The sequence below is a fragment of the Equus przewalskii genome, chromosome 12 (genome assembly GCF_037783145.1).
Source record: "Equus przewalskii isolate Varuska chromosome 12, EquPr2, whole genome shotgun sequence".
NCBI lineage: Eukaryota > Metazoa > Chordata > Mammalia > Perissodactyla > Equidae > Equus > Equus przewalskii.
In genome coordinates this window covers 22407639-22427520 of record NC_091842.1, presented here as the reverse complement: position 1 = coordinate 22427520, position 19882 = coordinate 22407639, and the positions used below count along the sequence as shown (strand labels likewise).

General features: G+C 44.5%; 1 protein-coding gene across 1 annotated transcript in view; it reads left to right on the top strand.

The window, feature by feature from the left end:
* The first annotated feature begins 503 nt into the window (after positions 1 to 503).
* The window catches only part of HS3ST4 (heparan sulfate-glucosamine 3-sulfotransferase 4), a 74055-nt gene continuing 54676 nt past the window's right edge, over positions 504 to 19882 (top strand). Inside the window, exon 1 of the mRNA XM_070568274.1 lies at positions 504 to 678. The gene's annotated coding sequence lies outside the window, so the exon portion shown is untranslated. The remainder of the gene's footprint in view (positions 679 to 19882) is intronic.

The following is a 19882-nucleotide window of genomic DNA, read 5'->3' as shown; positions in this document are numbered from 1 at the left end:
AAACTGAGGCACTTCAGGTCCAGGACAGCATTGCTTGCTGACCAATCTGTGGAGCTCGACGTCGCTGAAAGGTTGACTGTGGTCTCCCCAGCCATGACTTGGCAAAAGACACTGCCAGCCTGTGTGAGTGTGTAATTTGTATATCAAGCCGCTGTAAAGGCCGTGGGTGTAGCTCTGAGGGCGCATCTGTGAGGGCCTGACAGATTATGATGCTGGCATTTGCTTGCTCACTGTCTACCTTGGCATTTCTCAACCGTGTCTGAGAGATGTCAGTAGCTCTTACAAGGGATGAAAAAGACAGGAGGCTGGCATCGTGGTCAAAAATACCAGGAAAAAAATAACCTCTACTCTTTCCGAATTTGAAAATACAGCATAATACATCACGGTCTTCAAAATTCATAATGCATCTTAGCATTAAATTTCTGTAGTAAAAAATCCATTTTTAGTTTAGTTTAACATGTTCTTGCCCAAACTTATTTGACCAGAGAACTGTTTTTATGCAGCGGAGTCGGTAGCATGGCAAAGAGTGTCCCTCAGGATTCAGTTGGGAAACAGTGATTCGGTCGAACGCAGCACTCGAACTTGGAGAACATAAGAAGATGGAGAGTGAGCAGGCTCACCAGTGTAGACTGCCCTCATTGGCGAATTGTACCTGATTGCCAGGTACCCCACTAGACGGTGAGCTCCTACAAGCTCTGCAAATGCAGGCATCGTGTCTAACTTACGCAGCATGGCATCTTTCCCAGTCTTTGAATGCTGATTTTTTGTGTTCTGGCCTTTTCCTCAGGACAACTGCCATTCGTTCATTTTCATCTCTCAACATTTTCATCTTTTGTTGCTGTTTCTCGGCACTTTTATACCATCCCAGTTTTTCTCGCATTAATGATTATATTTTTATGCATTGAAGATTACCTTTTCCTTTACCACACCTCATGCATATTTTAATCCTCTTATTTTATTTTTATTTTCCATATAGTCTAGCTTATTTCAAACAACACTTTTCATTTCAGTTCATTGTTTTATCATTTCAGCTTTATTTCTTCTTTCGTTTGAGTTTTTGTTTTTGAAACTTTATAGAGACCATAAAACGTATGCTTTCAAGACTGTGCTTCTGTTCCCTGTCGTGTGTCTTCTTCCCGGCCGTGTTCCACCTGTGCTGTGTGAGTGCTGCGTCCTTCTTTCTTGCTGGGCAAGCTCTGGCTGCACTCAGAAGACATTTCCTTGTGTAAAGACAAGAAAGTCCTCCTTCAGTCCTGCTGCATGGGACTTCTGCTTCTTGTTAGACTTTCTCTTCTCTCTCTGATGCTCACCACGCTGAACCAAATTTCTGGCATCGTCAAACACTTAGCCAGTATGTTTCTTTAAGACTCAGGGGGAATCTGCTGTCTCTGCTTCATGCAGAGAAATCTATGTGTTTGTGTGTGTATATATGTGTATGTTTATATATGTCTGTGTATAATATTGTTAAAAACAAGAAAACAGACCCAAAATGGAATCGCTTATGCTCAGCCCCACGTCACCAAACCGAGACTTAACTTAATTACAGTTTCCACTCTCCCAGACGTGGAATCTTAAACCAGCCAATCAGGAATCACCTGGTCAGCACTAGTTAGTCGTCAGCACAGCCCGACAGACCCCTGCTGTCCCCTCGGGGAAGGAACTGTGCAGTAACTGACCTGCTTGATTGCCTAGTACAACTTCTTCCCACTCCCTCCTGCTTAGAAAAGTCCTTCATTTGCTACAGCTCCCCAGCACTCCTTTCTTTCTGCTAGCTTGGATGCTGCCCCATTCAGGTTGATTTTTGCTCAAAGTCTTAAAATTTTTAATATGCCTCAGTTTATCTCTTAACTATAAATATGTAGCTATATATATGTGTATATATATATATATATTATATATATATATTTGGTTTTGTTGTTTCCCTTTCTTGCCAGAAAATAAGTATGGAAAACTGCAGCTGCTCTGATTTTTCTGTCCCTTTCCTTTCCTACTTAAGGGAAGTGACATGATGGTTGTGTTCCTCAACTGGGCATTGTAGTCCTGCATGAGTACAGACGGTCATGAACTTATTAGAGGAAGGGAGGAGGAAGTATCCGTAGGCACCTCCTGAAAGAGTTCCCACGGCTGGCAGAGCCCCCTGCCTCTGGTTGGCACAGGGCCGTGGGCTCTAAGCTCCTGTGGCGTAGAAGTTGTAACAGAAGGGCCTGGTCTTATCTTTCTGCATCAGGGACCCCTCCCTTCTTTGATTAGCGGAAATTCTTCAAGGACCCTGGAAGATTTTGATCCGTATTTCTTGTTCCCAGGGCTGCAGCAACTTTGCATTTATGGGTGTGTGTAATTTCATGCATATTTCAGTGGAAAGTTGGTAGAAAGTGAATCCAGTCATTTGCCAGCTGGTAGCTTGCCCTGGAAGTCCCTATTATCTACTTTAATCCTTCAAACAGTGTCGCAGGGTGCTGTTATTAACCCTGCATTACAGGTAAGAAATGAAAGCTCAGGGTGCTTCACAAGTCATTGAGGGTCACACAGCTAGCAAACAACAGAGGCAGACAGGATCTGAGTGGGGATCTCCTCTCCAAGGCCCCTGTTTTCTCAGCCTTTACTCACATCCTCCAGTCTCTAGGTGGCTCATTTTATTTCATTTACTTAATTCCATCTTATTGAAGATGGATTTACTAAGCTCCTCTTGTAGAACAGAGACTCTCGTGCTCCAGAAGCTCGTGATGAGAAGAGAAAGATGGAAAGCGGTGAGTCCATGGTGGACAACAAACAGCATGAACAGAGGCTGCGGGGTTTGGGTAAAAGCAGAGATTACACTGGTGTGGATGATTGGAAAGTATCTCATGAAGAAGGAGGCATTGGCAGTGGTGCTTGGAGAGGGGCATGGCTCCTGATTCAACTGGACGTGACACAGGCACTGTGTCAGGAGAACACGCCAAGTTTGGGAAGCCCTGCAGCTTCTGCCTTGACTGCGTATGAGTTTGCTAGGTTTGCAATGACAAAGTGCTACAGACTGGGTGGCTTAAACCAAATAAGCGTATTTCTCACAGTTCTGGGGTCTAGAAATCTGAGATGCGGTGTCTGCAGGGTTGGTTTCTCGAGGCCTCTTTCCTTCGTTTGTAGATGGCCGCCCTCTCCCTGTGTCCTCGCGTGGTCTTCCCTTGTGGGTGTCTGTGTCCTAATCCCTCTTCTTATAAGGCCATCGGTCATATGGGATGAGGGCCCACCTTCATGACCTCATTTTAACTTAATTTACCTCTTTAAAGACCCTGTCTCCAGAATACACAAAAGTAAAAAAATACATATATCAGAGTAAAACCAAGAGCTAAAATAATATTCTTTTTGAGAATTCTCTAGTTTTAAAAAATAATTAACTTTATTTTGGATGTTAAAATTATAAACATAAAAAGCGTACAGTGAGATGGGATAAATGTATCAGCCCTGGTCACTCTCAGCCAGACAAATGGATAGAACATTTCCACCAACACGGGCAGGTTCCCATCAAGATATCTCAAAGAGGAAACCACTCTTCTGCTCTGAGACTTCATGGAAATAGAGTCACACAGGAGTATTACAAAGGTACATTAAAATGGATATGTTTCCAGTGTTTAAAAATAGTTTTTGGGATGCCGGCCCTGTGGCATAGCACTTAAGTTCTTGTGCTCCACTTTGGCGGCCTGGGCTTCACAGGTTCTGATCCTGGCAGAGACCTACACACTGCTCATCACGCCATGCTGTGGCAGCGTCCCACACATAAAGTAGAGGAAGATGGGCACAGATGTTAGCTCAGGGCCAATCTTCATCACCAAAAAATATATATATATATTTTTTGACAAGAATCTTTTGCTGACCCTACTGTTTGGAGGGATTATCCATGATATTGCCTTATCTATAGTTTGGTTGTTTTTATTGCAGAGTATTCATTCATTATATGAATATACAATGGTTTGTCTACCACTTCTCCTGTTGATGGACATTTGAGTTTTATCCAGTTTTTGCCTACATTGCTACCAACATTTTTGTAGGGGAAAAATAAAGAAAGACCCTGTCTCCAAATACAGTTTGTTTCTGAGGTACTGGGGGTTAGGACTCCAATATATGAATTTTGGACGGACACAATTCAGCCCCTAATGGGCTAGAATCAATGGTATGTCTAAGTGGCACCATGAAAAAGGTTGTGGATAAAGACTAGATCACATGGCATAACACTTGGAATGCCACGTGGAGGAGTTGGGACTTAATCCTCCTCTAGGTCACCATTCCATGTATGGAACACATACCACTGATTGTGTGTGAACATGAACACACGTCATTGTGTGGCACAAGGTTTTAAGTGGTACCAGGATGCAACATTACATAACACTGAATTCCACAGCAAGGAAGTCATTCCCTTTTCATTTTTCTTTCAGTTTTTCAAGGAGAGGATCTCGGGTGCTAATATGTCTTTCACACCTCTCTCACTTTGGCTAATGTCCCCTATCAAGCAAAGAGGAAGCCTAGGAGCCTTGGAAGATAATAGTATCTAGCTTGCATTTGAGAACAGTCTGTTGTTCTAATCTTATTTAATTTCATGCTTGCCTTTCATTTATGACAGGTGATTCTGTGCTTCCACTTGCAATAATAATATAAAACTTGCCTTTATTACTTGGATGTAACCAAGTCTTTTTAAAAAGTGAATTAATTTAAAGAAAATCTTGGAAAAATAGGAAAATAACTCTTATAAGCCATGGCAAAAATTCTGAAGGTGGAAAGCAAAAGCCTGAAGCCTGGGAATACTGTTATGGGCTAAGGCAAGGAAAGGGAGGGAGGAAATGGGGACAACTATTGGGAAAAATGATCTGACAATTGATGTCATTGTGTGTGTGTGTGTGTGTGTGTGTGTGTGTGTTTTCTCATACCCTGGAATTGTCCCATCAACCGAGATGAGTTAGCAAGATTGGCTGTGGCTTCGTTTCTCTCTCCAGGCAGAATTGAATACATCCACACACTCACAAGTACATCATGGTATGAATTCTGCTTGTTTCTCTGGAAACAAATAGTTATCAACAAAGAGTTATTGAACACTTTCCATGTGCCAAGCTCTGTGCAAGGTGCCGTAGCTACAACAGGGATTAAGGCAGACAGGGTCCTGGCTAAGAGGTCGGAGACTTGCCCATGACTCCCAGTAGCACCTCTTACTGGCCAGATGCCCTCGGCCAAGTTCTCTGAACTCTTTGAGCCTCCGCTTCCTCACGTGTCAAGTGGGCTGAGACATACCCCGCTTATCAGCCCTGGTGATAAATGAGCTGAGGTGTATGAACACGTTCTGCCAACTGTGCGAAGGCATGTGTTCAGCATTATTACCCTGAACCTTACATTCCGTGTTTCAAAAGTGCCATTCAGAGAATCCTTGCCTTTACAGCCTTCCAAGCATGCAAAAGACAGAGCTGCTACTCAGAAGACCTCATTGCATAACTTGGGCGGTTTCGCTGGTAACATTACAAAGGCTCCGCACCAGGGGCCACCGGGATGGAGGAGACCAGGTGGTGTGAAGGGCAGGGCTCTCCTTTTGGGAAGAGAGAGTTTTAAGGAGCCCGGCATCCACTGTGTGTTCACTTGGGAGAGGTATTGTGGATTAAAACTGTGCAGCCCCTGAATTTTAATAACGAGCCCAACAAATGTGCAGGGCTCCAGGGAGAATAATTGAAAGGAAGCTAAGGCAGACCTACTTCATCCAAGCCCACTTGCCGTCTCTCTTCCAGTGGAGGTGGGGGTGGGGAGAAAGCTTCAGGTTAACAAGTTAATGACACCTGCCGACTGTGCCTTTAATTACCCCGCAAACCTCCAGCAGAGACTGACAACTGCGGGAGCCATACGCAGATTTCCTAGGCTCTCTCTCCCCAGAACACAGCTGTCTTCCCGCAAGCTTTCTGACAAGGATGAGCTTTATTCCAGGAAACCCACCTTCGCAGGGCAAGTGAGGCTAATCGTATGTTCTCATGGGGTGTCTCTTTTAATCTCAGAACAAACCCTGGGAGGTCAGCGTTCTTGTGTTTATTGACCAGGAGGACACTGAGGCTTAAAGAGGTGAAATGACAAGTCTAGGATCTCCTGGGTTGGAACAGGACAGATGTGAATAGAACTCAGTTTGGTGCGACCAAAACCGATACTCCCTCCAGGATTCCATGTGGCTGTGCCGTGCCCCACCCGATCTCCACTGCCTCCTTCGGTGCTTTTTTCTCTAGTCTCTTCTTTTACTACCCTGCTTTCTGCTTTCTCTCCCTCCCTCTCTTCCTCCCTTTTTCTCTCTTTCTTTCTTTTCTTCCTCCCTTCCTCTCCAATTCCCTCCCTCCCATGCTTCGTCCCTTCCTTCTTTCCATCCTTTCTTCGTTTCTTCTCTTCCTCTTTCTTTCAACAGATATAGTGAGATTCCTGTCTATGCTCATCTAAGCGCTGCGGGTACAGAAATGAAAAAGATGCGCCACCTGCTTCCACAAGTTTACATTGTAACTGGGGCAGACAGATGAGAAATAAACAAAAATAGCATCACATAAACGAGCAGGCAAATTAAGTTCAGGGAGGGGAAGGGTGATGGGAGTGATGACAAGCAGGCAGTTTTGAAGTGGAAGCCCGTAGAAGGCCTGCCTGCCCAGGTGACAGTTGGTCTGAGATCTGAATGGAGTAACGAAGCAGCTATGTGAAGCCTGTACTGTGAGGTGGAGGTGGAGGAAGCAGCAGGTGCAGAGGTGCCTGTAATAGTCAGTTTAGCTGCTGTAACAAAAATCCACAGACAGGGCAGCTTAAACAACAGACATTTGGTTCTCACAGTGCTGGTGGCTGGAAGTCCAAAATCAAGATGTTGGCCAGTTTGGTTCCTGGTGAGGGCTTTCTTCTAGCTTACAGGCAGCTGCCTTCTCACCAGAGAGAGAAAGCTCTGGTGTCTCTTCCTCTTCTCCTAAGATCCACTAATCCCATCATGGGGACTCCACCCTCATTACTTTATCTAAACCTAATCACCTCCCAAAGACCTCAGTTCCAAATACCATCACATGAGGGGTTAGGGCATCAACATACAAATCTGGGAGAACACAAACCTTGAGTCCACAGTAGTGCTGTGTGGGAATGAGTTTGGTGTGTTTGAGGAGTGGCAAGAAGGTCCATGTGGCTGAGCCTGAGTGAACGATGGGGAGACTGGGAGGAGATGAGTTCAGAGAGGAGGCAGCTGGGAACAGATCCTTTCTAGCTTCCTGGCCCAAGGCAGAGACCTTGCATGTGTTGGCAAGGGGCTGTTAGCAGACAGGACCTGACGCTTGGATCCCCTACTCTCTGTTCCTCCCCCTTCCCTTTGCCTTGAACTGGCCCACCCAGCCTTCTGCTTTTCAGTTGGTGAAAAGTTTTCTGTTTGTCTTACACAATGCTTTTTTAGGGGGGAGAGGGGAGTGGCAGCATTTAAAAGTCAGGAGACTGCATTTTTTTTAACAAAACCCAGAACATCCAGAATTCTGACTTATTCTGAAAAACTCAAAAGATCTGGCAATGCCAGCGCTGTATGACTCCACGGTGACAGCTGGAGCATGGAGCTTCAGACCGTTTCACAGGGGACAGGTATCTTGCCGTGGTCCCCACCCTCCCGGTGCTTCCCGGACCCTGAAGCCAGAACGCGTGTTTATGTTCTTCCTGGCACTCCCTGCTGCTTTGCCTCTGGGTAGAGACCTTTGTCTCTGTAGAGAGTTTCTGGTTTGCGATAGGGACTTCTGATTTCCTAAAAGCACGCTTTGTCTAGCTCCTCTAACTCTTTCATCTTATGTAACGTGTGTCACTTGCCTTCAGATGATTCCATGAAGTTTGCTGGAAAAAGTGAAGCAGACTGCACGACTGGACGCCTGGGCTCAAGTTCTAGGCCACTAGTTTGTGGTGTTACCTTGGGCAGACTCTTCCCCTCTCTGGGCTTCAGTTTCCCCATCTGTAGAAGATTCTCTCTAGGCACCCCGCCAGCTCCACCATCTACATGGATATCCTGACAACATCAAGCACATCCCTCAGAAATACACATCCCCGCATAAATCCCCGACAGCATGTTGTTTTTCTATAAAGAGCTGTGCGAGCAGGTGGAAGTCTGAGGTCTCTCATTTACAAAGATGAAGTGAGATAAGTCATTTTAAATGCATATCGCAGAACTTAGAATAACTAATTAATGTTAGCACTTGTTTCTATTCTTATCCAACATGAAACTCCAAAGTCATAGAAATATTGTAGAGAGAAACATAAATATACCTGACTCCAGAACATGCAAAGGGAACGTGGATCATTCTTTCCCAGAAAGAACAAAACTGAGACTTTAGGAAGTGTGATTCTCATCAACCTGGGACAAGGAGATCGTGATTGTAGGTTGGGGACCACCATGGACGTCCCTGTGCATGATCCAGGTCAAGTACTTACGTCTCTGGACCCAGTTTACTTGCCTGAAGACCCAAAACCCAAAATCTAACGTGTATATTTTATTCTTTTAAGCAACATAGTCATCTATCTGTCTGTCTTTCTATGTCTTTCTCTTTATTTCCATATTCATTATTATTATCATCATTTACTGTAGATGCTTAGGCAAGTATAACAGTATAGGTTAGGTTACATTGCAGTAACAATGACAACAAAATCTCAATAATTTAAATGTTTATTCCTCATTCAGAAAACATCTATTGTGTGTCAGCAGGGTTGCACTGCCCAGCATAGGGGTTCACGGATCGGGGCTGATGGAGTCTCCCTTGTAACACAGACTTCTGCTACCACAGAAGCAAAGAAAGGAGAGGGTGGCAGGAAATACTCTGGCTCTTAAAGTTGACACATCACTTCTTACCACATCGCATTGGTCGAAGCAAGTCATATGGCCATGCCTGAGTTTCAGTAGGTAGAGACACACAATCCTACCATGTGCCCAGGGCAAGAGAAGAAAATATTTGTGAAAGCCCCTATCTTTAACCACAGGAAGACCTCTGCTCCCCCATTCAGCAGAGAATCCTGACACCCCAGTTTCTCATAGCTGGCCCCTGAAGTCACACACGTTTCCAACCCCTGGACTAGATGTTCTCCGAGGACCTGACAAAGATTAGATCTGATCGTTCTATTTTGTTCCTATGAGACTGAATTCAGAGTTACTCAGCCCTGCCACATCCCCATTATCCTTTCCTAAATCTGATGAGTTGGTCGTTTTGGATCATCCACAATTGCTCCGTAATGTGAATCCTTAATGAGAGGGGCTGGGCTCCCAGCAGGGAGGCAGCCTGCTGAGGTTAAAGAGGAAGGCACGGGCTTTGAAGCTGGACCAGCCAAGAATCTCAGCTCTGGTGTTGAGAAGCTGTGTGGCTTTCTTTGGCTGAGTGAGTTGGCCTCCCTGAGGCTCAGTTCTCAGTCATGATGCTAAGGGAGGTGATGTTGCAAAGCGCTATCCCTTGCCTAGTTCATGGCAGGCATTCAAGCGATGCTGGTGATTTAGGGGAAACTCAGGCACAGTGTTTGGTCATCATGAAGGGGGCTGGGGAACACGATGATCTGGTGAGTACAGGGGCTATCAGGGAGGGAAGCCTCAGGTGTGACTGCTTTGGGACCAGTGGCAGCAGCCCTGTTCTAGGTGTTACCCACTGACTGAGCTAAGGCTGCAAAATATGTGCCCAAGTCATAGATCTGGAGAAAAATTTTCCATATGAGAATCCCCAAACTTCTCACTTCAAAATCCTCTGAACCTAGTCACTTTCCCTTCGCTAAATGTCTTCCACTCTAGAGAGCCGTTATGTGAGGATGCACATGGCAGCTCTGTTTCTTCCATCTCAGATGTTCTTGGGGTGAATAACATCCTAGTGAACTGTAACTCCCAACAGTTGAATATATGTAGACCAGAAGGAAGTGACGTGCTAACCATCGGATTGATTTGATTCATGTAGACAGTGAAGCTTTACGGTTTCGCCAGGAGTTTTAAATGACCTGGCTTGTCTATCTACATGGTTCAGGCTCACTGGACATTTGATAAAGATCCCCCCAGAGTATAAACACAATAGCATACCTGACAGGTTGGATTTACATCTTAATGAATCCTCACCTCCAAGAGACAGAGAGAAAGAGAGAATCAAGATCCCTGATTTTTCAGAAGGATGCTATCTCTTGTCATTTCACATTGACTTCCCCTCTGAATTGACTTAGTTTACCTACCAGTGCAAGGGCTAAATGCCTCTGCCCCATGAATCCTTGTCAGTTTCTAGCAGGGGGTCAGGAAAACTGGGTAGCTGAATAATCAGAACTGTGGCCAATGGGCCAAGGTGGAAATTTTTGAGAGCTAATGGTCAAGAAAGGGTCACACAAGAAGAATGGCTATCTTCACTGAAATAACATAGAATGCTGAGAACGGGAAGCTGGAGTGGGTCTGCACCAGGTCATTATTTTAGGGCAGAGATCCCATCAGAGTCCAAAGGCTCAAGAGAATGCCTGAGCTGAGGGCAGGAAATGTGGCCATGGGTTCCATGAATGCATAGTGAGGAAGTGAGGGCTCGGAGTTGCTCCTCAGGCCAGCTCAAGGGAGCAAAGCAGGGTGCTCGGGCAGGATTCTCTGGGACCAGGCTCTTTATCCAGCTGTGCTCACCATTTGAAGCGCTCAGCCTCCTCTCTTATTCACTAAATGGAGCTTCTGCCACTGCCCTCCACCCAGCCTCTTAAAAATATCGCAAAGGGCATCATGTGTTTCCCCCAATAATGAGCCATGACACACAGATATTTATTTGTTTATTGTTTTTTCTTGATGATCATGGTAACACAGATCAACCTATCAACTTGGCATTCTCAGTCATGCAAATACCTAGAGATAACAAGTTCAATACACGGATCATTGTTAGTATTATAAGATGTATTCATGTTTATAATTAGCACAAGGTATACTTTATTGAGTTATTCACATCATGTTGTCATATTTAATCTTTACGATGACCTTGTGAAGTTGGTATTATCCCCATTTGATAGGTGGGAAAACCAAGATCCATGGAGATTAAGTAATTTATCCAGTGTCACACAGGCAGAGTGATCTGAACCCGCATCTGGCTGAGTGAGGAGGACGCAGAGGCCTGGGACCAGGTGAGGTCTCCATCTCATTGTGGAGCCTGTTTGAGTTGGAGGGCACATCTCACTGCGGGCTCCAAAATAGAAGAGCACGGTCCTGCCCAGAAAGTATGAGAGAGAATTAGAATGTAGTTTGATGGCAATCTGAGACGTCCTCCCGGAGACAGGGGCATTTAAGCAGGTCCTGATGGAGGAGGAGGAATTTAACTGTGAAAAGTGGGAGGCACCACAAGTCATTGCCAGAAAATGGCCCTCTTAGAGCTTTGAATTACAGATGTTCTCTGAGCTATGTAATTGTGGCTGTGTGATCTCTAGCAAGTCACCAAACCTTTCTGAAGCCCGATTTCCCCATCTGTGGAGGAAGGGGCCGATCGAGGGGTTGTCCTAGTTATTTGGGCATCAGCTGGGCATCAGCTCAGAGCAACCCCTGGGGATTTTACATTTGTCAAAAGAAGAAAAAGAAATCAGGTTTCAAGTGATGGTAATATTTTTAGATTGCGTTGCTTCATGCAGGCCTTTTGGTTGGCTTAAATGTGGGCTTTGGGGCAGGGCAGCAACATAAGCAAGCTAAAGGGGCCAGCATGAGAGGGCTCCTTGGCCTTGAAAACCGGGAAGTGACATGGCTCACAGTGCAGCAGGAGGTGGACAGCTCCGCAGCAGCTTTGGCTAAAAGGTCTTAATGGATTGTGCTCTCTCCTGCTTTGTGATTACAGGATCCTTTCCTGTCCATCATGTCTTGGGCTTCTAGCAGCGCTGAAGAATCGCTGCATTCCTGCTCTGCCCTCTCACTCCCTAAGGCAGAATCGAGCCTGCTCAGGGGGCCTGGAAATCACTTCTCTTACATTGTTTGCCTCTGCTTTCTTCCACATGAAAGCAGATAATTCCAGAATCTTGGTTTTGGAGGCATCCTCAGAGAACATCTCACCAGGCCCTTTCTGTACAGACGGGGAAACTGAGGCCCAAAGAGGGAGGGGAATTGAATGAGATGGTAGAACCAGAGCTGCAGATCTGGGCCCTGGTGTCCTGACAATGGGCTCAAATGAACAAGTGTTGGGGGAGCATCATCTTCTCGACCCCATACATGCTCCAAGTTCAAAGCTGCAGGGTGGGGGGATTCTGGCTGTGAAGGCAGGGGCTGAGGTGGGAGGCCTTGTGGGCCAGACCTTTCTGAAGCAGGTTGAAAGAGTGTGATCCAAAGGATGAGTTCAAGTCAGCATCAAACAGGGAAGCAGAGAAGCAATCCTAGCCTCCAGTTCAAAGGACGAGGCAAAGCTAGACACCTGGAACCTGTAAAGAGACAGTGGCAGAAGATGTGGAAGCAGTGAGAGGCCTGGTCCAAGTAACAGGGTCAGGATGATGAATACTGGGCTATTTGGGCTGTTCCTTTTCTCTCTCTCTTTCTTTGTCTTGAATACTGGCCATAAGATGTGAGATCTGGTTTTCTTACAGAAAACTACCAGGCCAGGAGAGGCAGAACTGTTTTCACAAAATCCTTATCTTTTATTCTTAACAAGGAACAGAATAGGGAGGGAAGGATCCTTTCAATCCTTATTGAAAAAATAGGCAAGGTACTAAACTTGGGTCGGAAAAGCTGACTTAATTAACCAAGTCACTCATTAATTCATTGATTCACAAACATGCCTAATTTTTGCTAGGTTGCCAGCTCCATTCTTCACCATGTGAAGCAGGCAGAACACATAAATACTCTCAGCATGAGCTGTGAAGATGGTGACAGTGATCACACTTTCCTGGGATTTTGATAGGATTAAAAGAGTTACTCTAGGAAGGTGAATGCATTGCATTCTGAAATCTATAAAATTCTTCTTCTTCTTCTTCTTCTTCATCTTATTATGTTCCTTGTGATTGTGTTGATTGTTGTCAGAGCCCTGAGTTTGTGCATTAGGGGTTTTCCTTACAGCCAATTAAGAGAAACCCAGCCTTGCCCCCCCCCCCAAAAAGACAGATCGGATGACTACTCAAGCTCCCTAAGAGGTCCAAGGAACCCGAGGCCCTGGGAAGTAGGTGCAGCAATTTGAACTTGACCTATGCCCCCCTTTCATTGGAGTCTTTAAGGGTGTCTGTGGCTGATCACGTGGGATAAACACCAGCGACATGTTAGTTGGAACCTTTTCCACCGAAGTATACCCCCTTCAGCTCTGCAATAGCTGATGTCTTCCTCCCCCACTCTGAGAATTTCCTGGTGGCCATTAAGCGCTGAAGTACAATCCTGCTTGAGTATCTTGCTTCCTGCTTTCACATGGCTCACAGTCGGGACAGTCTTTAGACGCTCAACGTATTTGCACTGCCCTCTGCTTCTTTCTTTCCATAGCAGACATTGCTAATCAATCATAACACTGACACTTCACCGTGACAGGGGCTGGGGCCCTTTCTCGACAGTTTTCTGTTTAGCCACCAGATGGGAGATAGCCAAGGTATGGCATATTTGTCATCTGAAATCTGGTATAACAACTAACACATATTGATGGAGCACCCAGCATGTGTTCAGCATGCTACCAGATACTCTATTGAGGAATAAAGCCACAGTTTCTAGTTCCCTTTAGTCTAGAAATACCCACGACAGCAGAGTAGTTTCAAACATCACTCTGCAATTGATCAGCTTGGATTTGTAATTAACTGATCAGTCATTGATTACTGAGTGGCTGGGGTTTCTAGTTGGCATCCCTTTCTCTTCCCTTTGGCTTCTCACTAACTGGAAGAATTCACCGTTAGCCACGTGTTGGGGTTTTCTACTCTACAATGAATCCTCAATCTTTTATAAAGATGTTCTGTAAGACAAGTGCTATCTTGGAACCTTGAGGAACACCATTTATTACATGTCCCCATCCTTTAAAGGACCTGTTTACTCCTCTGTTCTTGGTTTCTGAGCAAATTCTTTATTGGCAAAATGCACATTTGTTCCCAACCCCATGGTAATGCAGTGTTTTGGACAATTTTTGATGTGAAAATTTGTCAAAAGTTTTCCTACCTTTTTTCTTCTTTTTTGTGTCTAATTAAATTATTCCTAAGACTCCTTTAGCCAGATGCCTGTGCCGGCTCAAAAAGCTCTAATAAATTAGTTGAGCATAATTACGGAAACTGTGTTGCCTCTCTCTAACAGGAGATTGTTTATTACACAGCGTGCACTTGCTGCTGAACTGGTATGGTACTGGCGTAAAGTGCACTGTTAGGTCGTGGTAGAGAACATCCGCTCTTACCTAATTCCAAGTCTCCACACCTCTCTTCTTTCTTCAAGCTCACCTCGACCTCTACCCACCATCTTGGCTGCTCACCAGCATCTTGGAACATTTATGACTAGAAGGAGAGTGGATTTAGGACATCCTGGCCAGATCATTTGGAACTTGGCATACTTTTAACTTTACCTCTTGCCCAGAACTCGGGTAGGACTCTTCCATTGTAAGTGACAGAAAACCTGCCCACACTGGGCTAAGCCGCTAGAGGCTTATTGGCTCGGGAATATGAAGAATGTGAGTCATTCCAGCTTCAAATGCAGTTTGACTCAGGCTCAAATGATATCATCAAGACCCTGTTTCTGTTTCTCTTTCTCCTTCCATCTCAGGGCTCACCTCTCTGTGTTGACTTCATTCTCTGATCAATTCTGATCTATGGTGACAAGATGGAACGAAGAGCTTTAGCCTCAAATTTTCCCAGGTTCAGACAGCATGGGAAAAAGGAGCTCTTTTTCCCTCTCAGTAGCTCCTACAAAATTCCTGAGATTCATCCTGATTGGATTGGCTCAGGTCCCATGCTTACCCTTGATAAATCATCATGGGGCTAAAGAGGGGAAATATCCTACTCTACTAAGTCGGGTCATGTGTTCCTCCTTCTGGAATTGATGATGGCATTCTACCTGAAGTATGTGGGCAGAAAATGGGAGAAAGAGGTTACTGAATGTTGAGTGATTAAAGGAACATGTACCCACTATCCAATCGTTAAATTTCTGTCACAGAGCAAGGTTCCCCAAATCCAAATCCAACCAAACCACTCAGATCCAATTCAGAGAAGTTAGAGAAGGAACACTGGAGTAAGATAGATCTGGTTCAACTCCTGGATCCAGTGCTAATTTGCAGCTTCCTGCCTCTGGGCCTTAGTCTTCTCATCTGTGCAATGGGAGTAGTAATAACTTTCTCACTGTGCTTAGCACAGTCACTAGTGCACAATAAACTTTAATAAATGGGAATCTGGCTCATTGTTCCCATCTAGATTTCTGCCATGATAACCTCCTCGGTGCTGTCAGTCAAATGAAGACCTGCTTTCTTCTTACCTATCTCTTTTTGCCCCCAGCAATGAGATAGTTATACGGGAACTTTGGCTAGGTGCCTGCAGCCCTGCCAGCTGACTTGATACTTACCTAGCTACCTGCCTAATCTCTGAAGCATCTTCATTGCCATGCTTCGCACACTGTTGAGACTCCTACACTGTATGCTGACCCTATTCCATGAATATGTCCCTACTTTACAGAGCTCCTGGTTACTCTGACTTTCTCTTGTTGCTTAGAGCTGGATCTAACTGTCTCCATCATTCCCGACATCTTCTCCAAACCTTTCAGTTCATCGACTAGCTCCTGACTATTCCCTGTCTTTCCCATCAATTTTCAGCTAACAAGACCATGCTCCAGCCTTTCATGAGATGTGATAGGGAGAAAGTGAGTGGCTGAGATGCTCAGAGAACCATATTGAGTTGAGTTGGAAAAGATGTTGGAGGTCATCTAATATGACTCCACTCCTGTGGGAAAACTCCTAGCTGTCTGAATGGGGCTGGAGATAGAGGGGGTTGGTTGTAAGCCAATTGTGAACCCCTAGGATTCCAACAAAACTGTGGGTACCCGGTAAATTAGAACATTCTTATCCTTATTGACAATTAACATCCCATACTTCTTCAAAGAAACAACTAAAACACAAGTAAGATATGCCTTAAGGAGAAAGTGTTCTTAAATTAGGTCTTAGGGCTTCATTTAGATTCACTACTGAAATGTATAAAAAGCTAGGTGGGTAACATACACGAGTGAGTGACACTGGTGATTACACGTGTGTTGTCTGAGTGGTGGGGACTATGATAAATCAGATAATGCATTTCTCTTCTAAAGAACCAGCTTGGAAGGAGCTGGTTCTTTGAGAAGATAAACAAAATTGACAAACCCTTAGCTAGACTCACTAATAAAAAAAGAGAGAAGGCTCAAATAAATAAAATCAGAAATGAAAGAGGAAAATATACAACAAATACCACAAAAATATAAAATATTATAAGAGAATATTATGAAAACTATATGCCAACAAACTGGACAATCTAGAATAAACGGATAAATTCTTAGACTCTTACAACCTCCCAAAGCTGAATCAAGAAGAAATATAGAACCTGAATAGACCAATCACAAGTAAAGAGATTGAGACTGTTATCAAAAACCACACTGAAAATAAAAGTCCAGAACAAGACAGCTTCTCAGGAGAATTCTACCAAACATTTAAAGAAGATTTATTACCTATTCTTCTCAAACTATTCCAAAAAATTGAGGAAGATGGAAATATTCCTAACACATTCTCTGAGGCCAACATCACCTTGATACCAAAGCCAGATAAGGACAACACAAAGAAGGAAAATTACAGGTCACTATCACTGACGAACATAGATGCAAAAATCCTCAACAAAATATTGGCAAACCGATATGTAAGTGCCTAACACAAGACAGAATAAAATACTTACGAGACTTCTGAATCAAGAGGGAATGGGAGGTGAAGGGAAGGACATTCATTCTGCAAGAGACGTAAACGTTTTAGTGGATGGTCCTCGTTATTGACTGAATGGTTGTGTCTCTTCAAAATTCATTATGTTGAAACTCGAATCCCAATGTGATGTATTAGGAGGTGGGGCCTCTGGGAGGTGATTGGGTCATGAGGGTGGAGCCCTCGTGAATGGGATTGGTGCCCTTATAAGAAGACGCGGGAGAGCTCGCTTGCTCTCCTTCTGCTATGTGGAGATACAATGAGACGTTGGTGGTCTGTGACCAGAAAGAGGGCCCTCACCAGAACCCGGTGAGATTCTGGCGGGCTGGCACCCAGATCTTGTACTTCCAGTCTCCAAAACTGTGGAAAGGAAATGTCTTTTATTTATAAGGCACCCAGTCTGTAGTACTTTGTTAGAGCAGGCTGGACTGACTAAGACAGTCCCTTGAGAGAAAGAATACCATCCCTGTGTCATTTTGTATTATCTTTGTTAATTGAGGAAATGAAATGTTCTACATCAAAAATGAACAAAGGTGGAAAGTTTTCCTCTCTTCCTCATTTGGTCCATTTCGTCTTCTTTTCTTCTCTCCCTTGGTCTCTCTGTCCTTTCCTTCCTCTTGCCATCTGCTCATTCACTGAGCATCTGCAAGAAACCTGGATGACTCCCAACAGGAACCAATCCCTCAGGCAAGTGGAAATCTAGCTGAGATGAGACTCACCACGAGCAGCTGCAGTGTCGAGACATGTGAAAGGTTAATTACAGAAAAACAGCATGCACCTGCAGAAGTGCAGTGGGAATACACTGCTGAGTTCCTCTTGCCGAGTTGGCTCTGCAGAGTTCCAAATGATTTCCTGCTCCTCACATTGGAATGAGAGTCTCACTCTAGATTCTCTCTGTGACCAAAGGAAGGAGATCCCTTTGCAGTATGTGAAGTTCAGGGACGTCTGTTCCTTAGACATTAGGTCTGTAGATGGAATGAATTCCTGTGGGATTGTTGAGGCATCAGCAAATTTTATGTGGCAAATAAATCAGCAGGGACACAGACATGGATAAAGACATATGGGGACTCCAAGGAGTTTGATTGGGCAGGAAGGTCCTCGTAAGCACATGAATCTGAGAGGCAGAGGGGATTCAGTAGCATTTTACAGGCTGCAATGATTGCCCTGAGGGGTGGCTTGGCCCTCATAATCTCTACTGACAACACTTCCAAACCACCCCCAAACAAACATGCAATCTGTGCTTCCTGTACAAACATTGTTTCCGGACTGTCTTAGTCCCTTCGGGTTGCTATAACAAAATGTCGTAGACTGGGTGGCTTATAAACAAGAGAAATTTGTTTCTCACGCTTCTGGAGACTGGGGAGTCCAAGATCAAGGTGCCAGCACACTCAGTTTCTGGCGAGGGACGGCTTCCTAGATTGCTGTCTTTTTGCTGGATGTTCACATAGTGGAAGGGGACAAGAGATGTTTCTCAGGCTTCTTTCATAAGGACACTAGTCCCACTCATGAGGGCTCCACGCTTATGATCTGATCACCTCCCGATGTCCTCACCTCCTATAGGATTTCAACTGATGAATTTTGGGGAGACACAAGTGTTCATTCCATAGTACAGAGCAAGTCCCCAGTCCCACTTCCAACCAGATTACTGCCTCTGAGCAGCTTCTAGAGAAAAATTCTGAATCAGCATTGACTGACTGTCCACCCTCCTTGATATTTAACACAATAATTCTGAGCACCGAAATAACAGACTCCTTCGCGCCGCCCTCTCTGCTTGTTCCTGTGCCAGGGGAGATGAATGAAGACAATTTGGAGTCAGAGATGCCTGGGTTCAATTTCTCTCTGCCACTAACTGACTTTGTGACCCTAACCACTTCTTCCCCCCACGTCACAGATTCTCAGTTTCTTCTTCAGTAAAATGGGCAGATGATAGTGTCTTCCCAGGGTTGATGTGAAAATTATGTGCAATCAGGAAAAATTGCTGCTGGCACTAGTCGGTAGTCAAGGAGATTCAGTTTCTTCACTTCTCCCGAAAAGACACCTTGCAGGAGCAGAGGCAGACTGTCCTTCTCTTTCAGATATTCAAACTGTGCACAACTCAAATGCACAGACATTGTATGTCTGCTTTCCTAAACCTCCCACAAATATGCCAAATATGAATTTTCCTCCTCTCTCTCCTCATCATAACTCACATTTATTGAGAACTCTTACAGGGGACAGACACTGTTCTAATCAGTCAGCATAGATTAACTCAACCCTCTGAGGAAGGCCCTGCCATAGTCACTGAATCTCATTGAATCTAAGATGCCATCAGTTGGATGCACAACACTTTTATGTCTGACTTTCACATGGCATCGATTGTATGGTGCACCCCAGTTTCAGACACATTAAGAAATGAAAAGTATATCTTAGGATCAATAAAATAGGTCAATAAAATATTCCACCCTTATTTTACAGATGAGGGTACTGGGAATCATAAAGGTCAACATCTTACCCAAGTTCAGGTAACCAGTCAGAATTTGGAAGTTTGAACCCAGACAATCTGACTGCAAAGCCCACACTTTGAATCACTTCAGCAAACTGCCTCTCTCCATCAGCTGATGCATGAGCATTTCAGGCAATCTCGTATCCAGCCTCAATTATATGCCCTTTGGGGCTCAAGTGGTCACTTGACTCTGTTCCGTTTTGAAGGAAGGAAATGAAATTAAAGAATAAGTACAAAATCCTGAAAATACATTGTCAAAAATCGTGTCTAATACATGAGCTATAATTTGGCATTTTGTGATATTGTTTTGCTCTCTGGGAGCCAAACGCCTTTTAATGTGTAGGTAGATCATTTGACCTCTGCATGTTCAACTTTTGCGTGTGATTTCGAGGGAATGTTGTATTTTAAAGTTGGCATCTTGGTATACTGTATGTAAAAATGACTCCAATTCTTCACTCCTGCCTCTACCCTCATCCTTTGCAATGGGACGTTGCAGTCTCTCCCATTAAGAAATGGAGTCTATTTCCACACCTTTTGAATCTGGGCTGGATTTGTGCTTTGCTTTTGCCAATAGAATGTGGCAGAA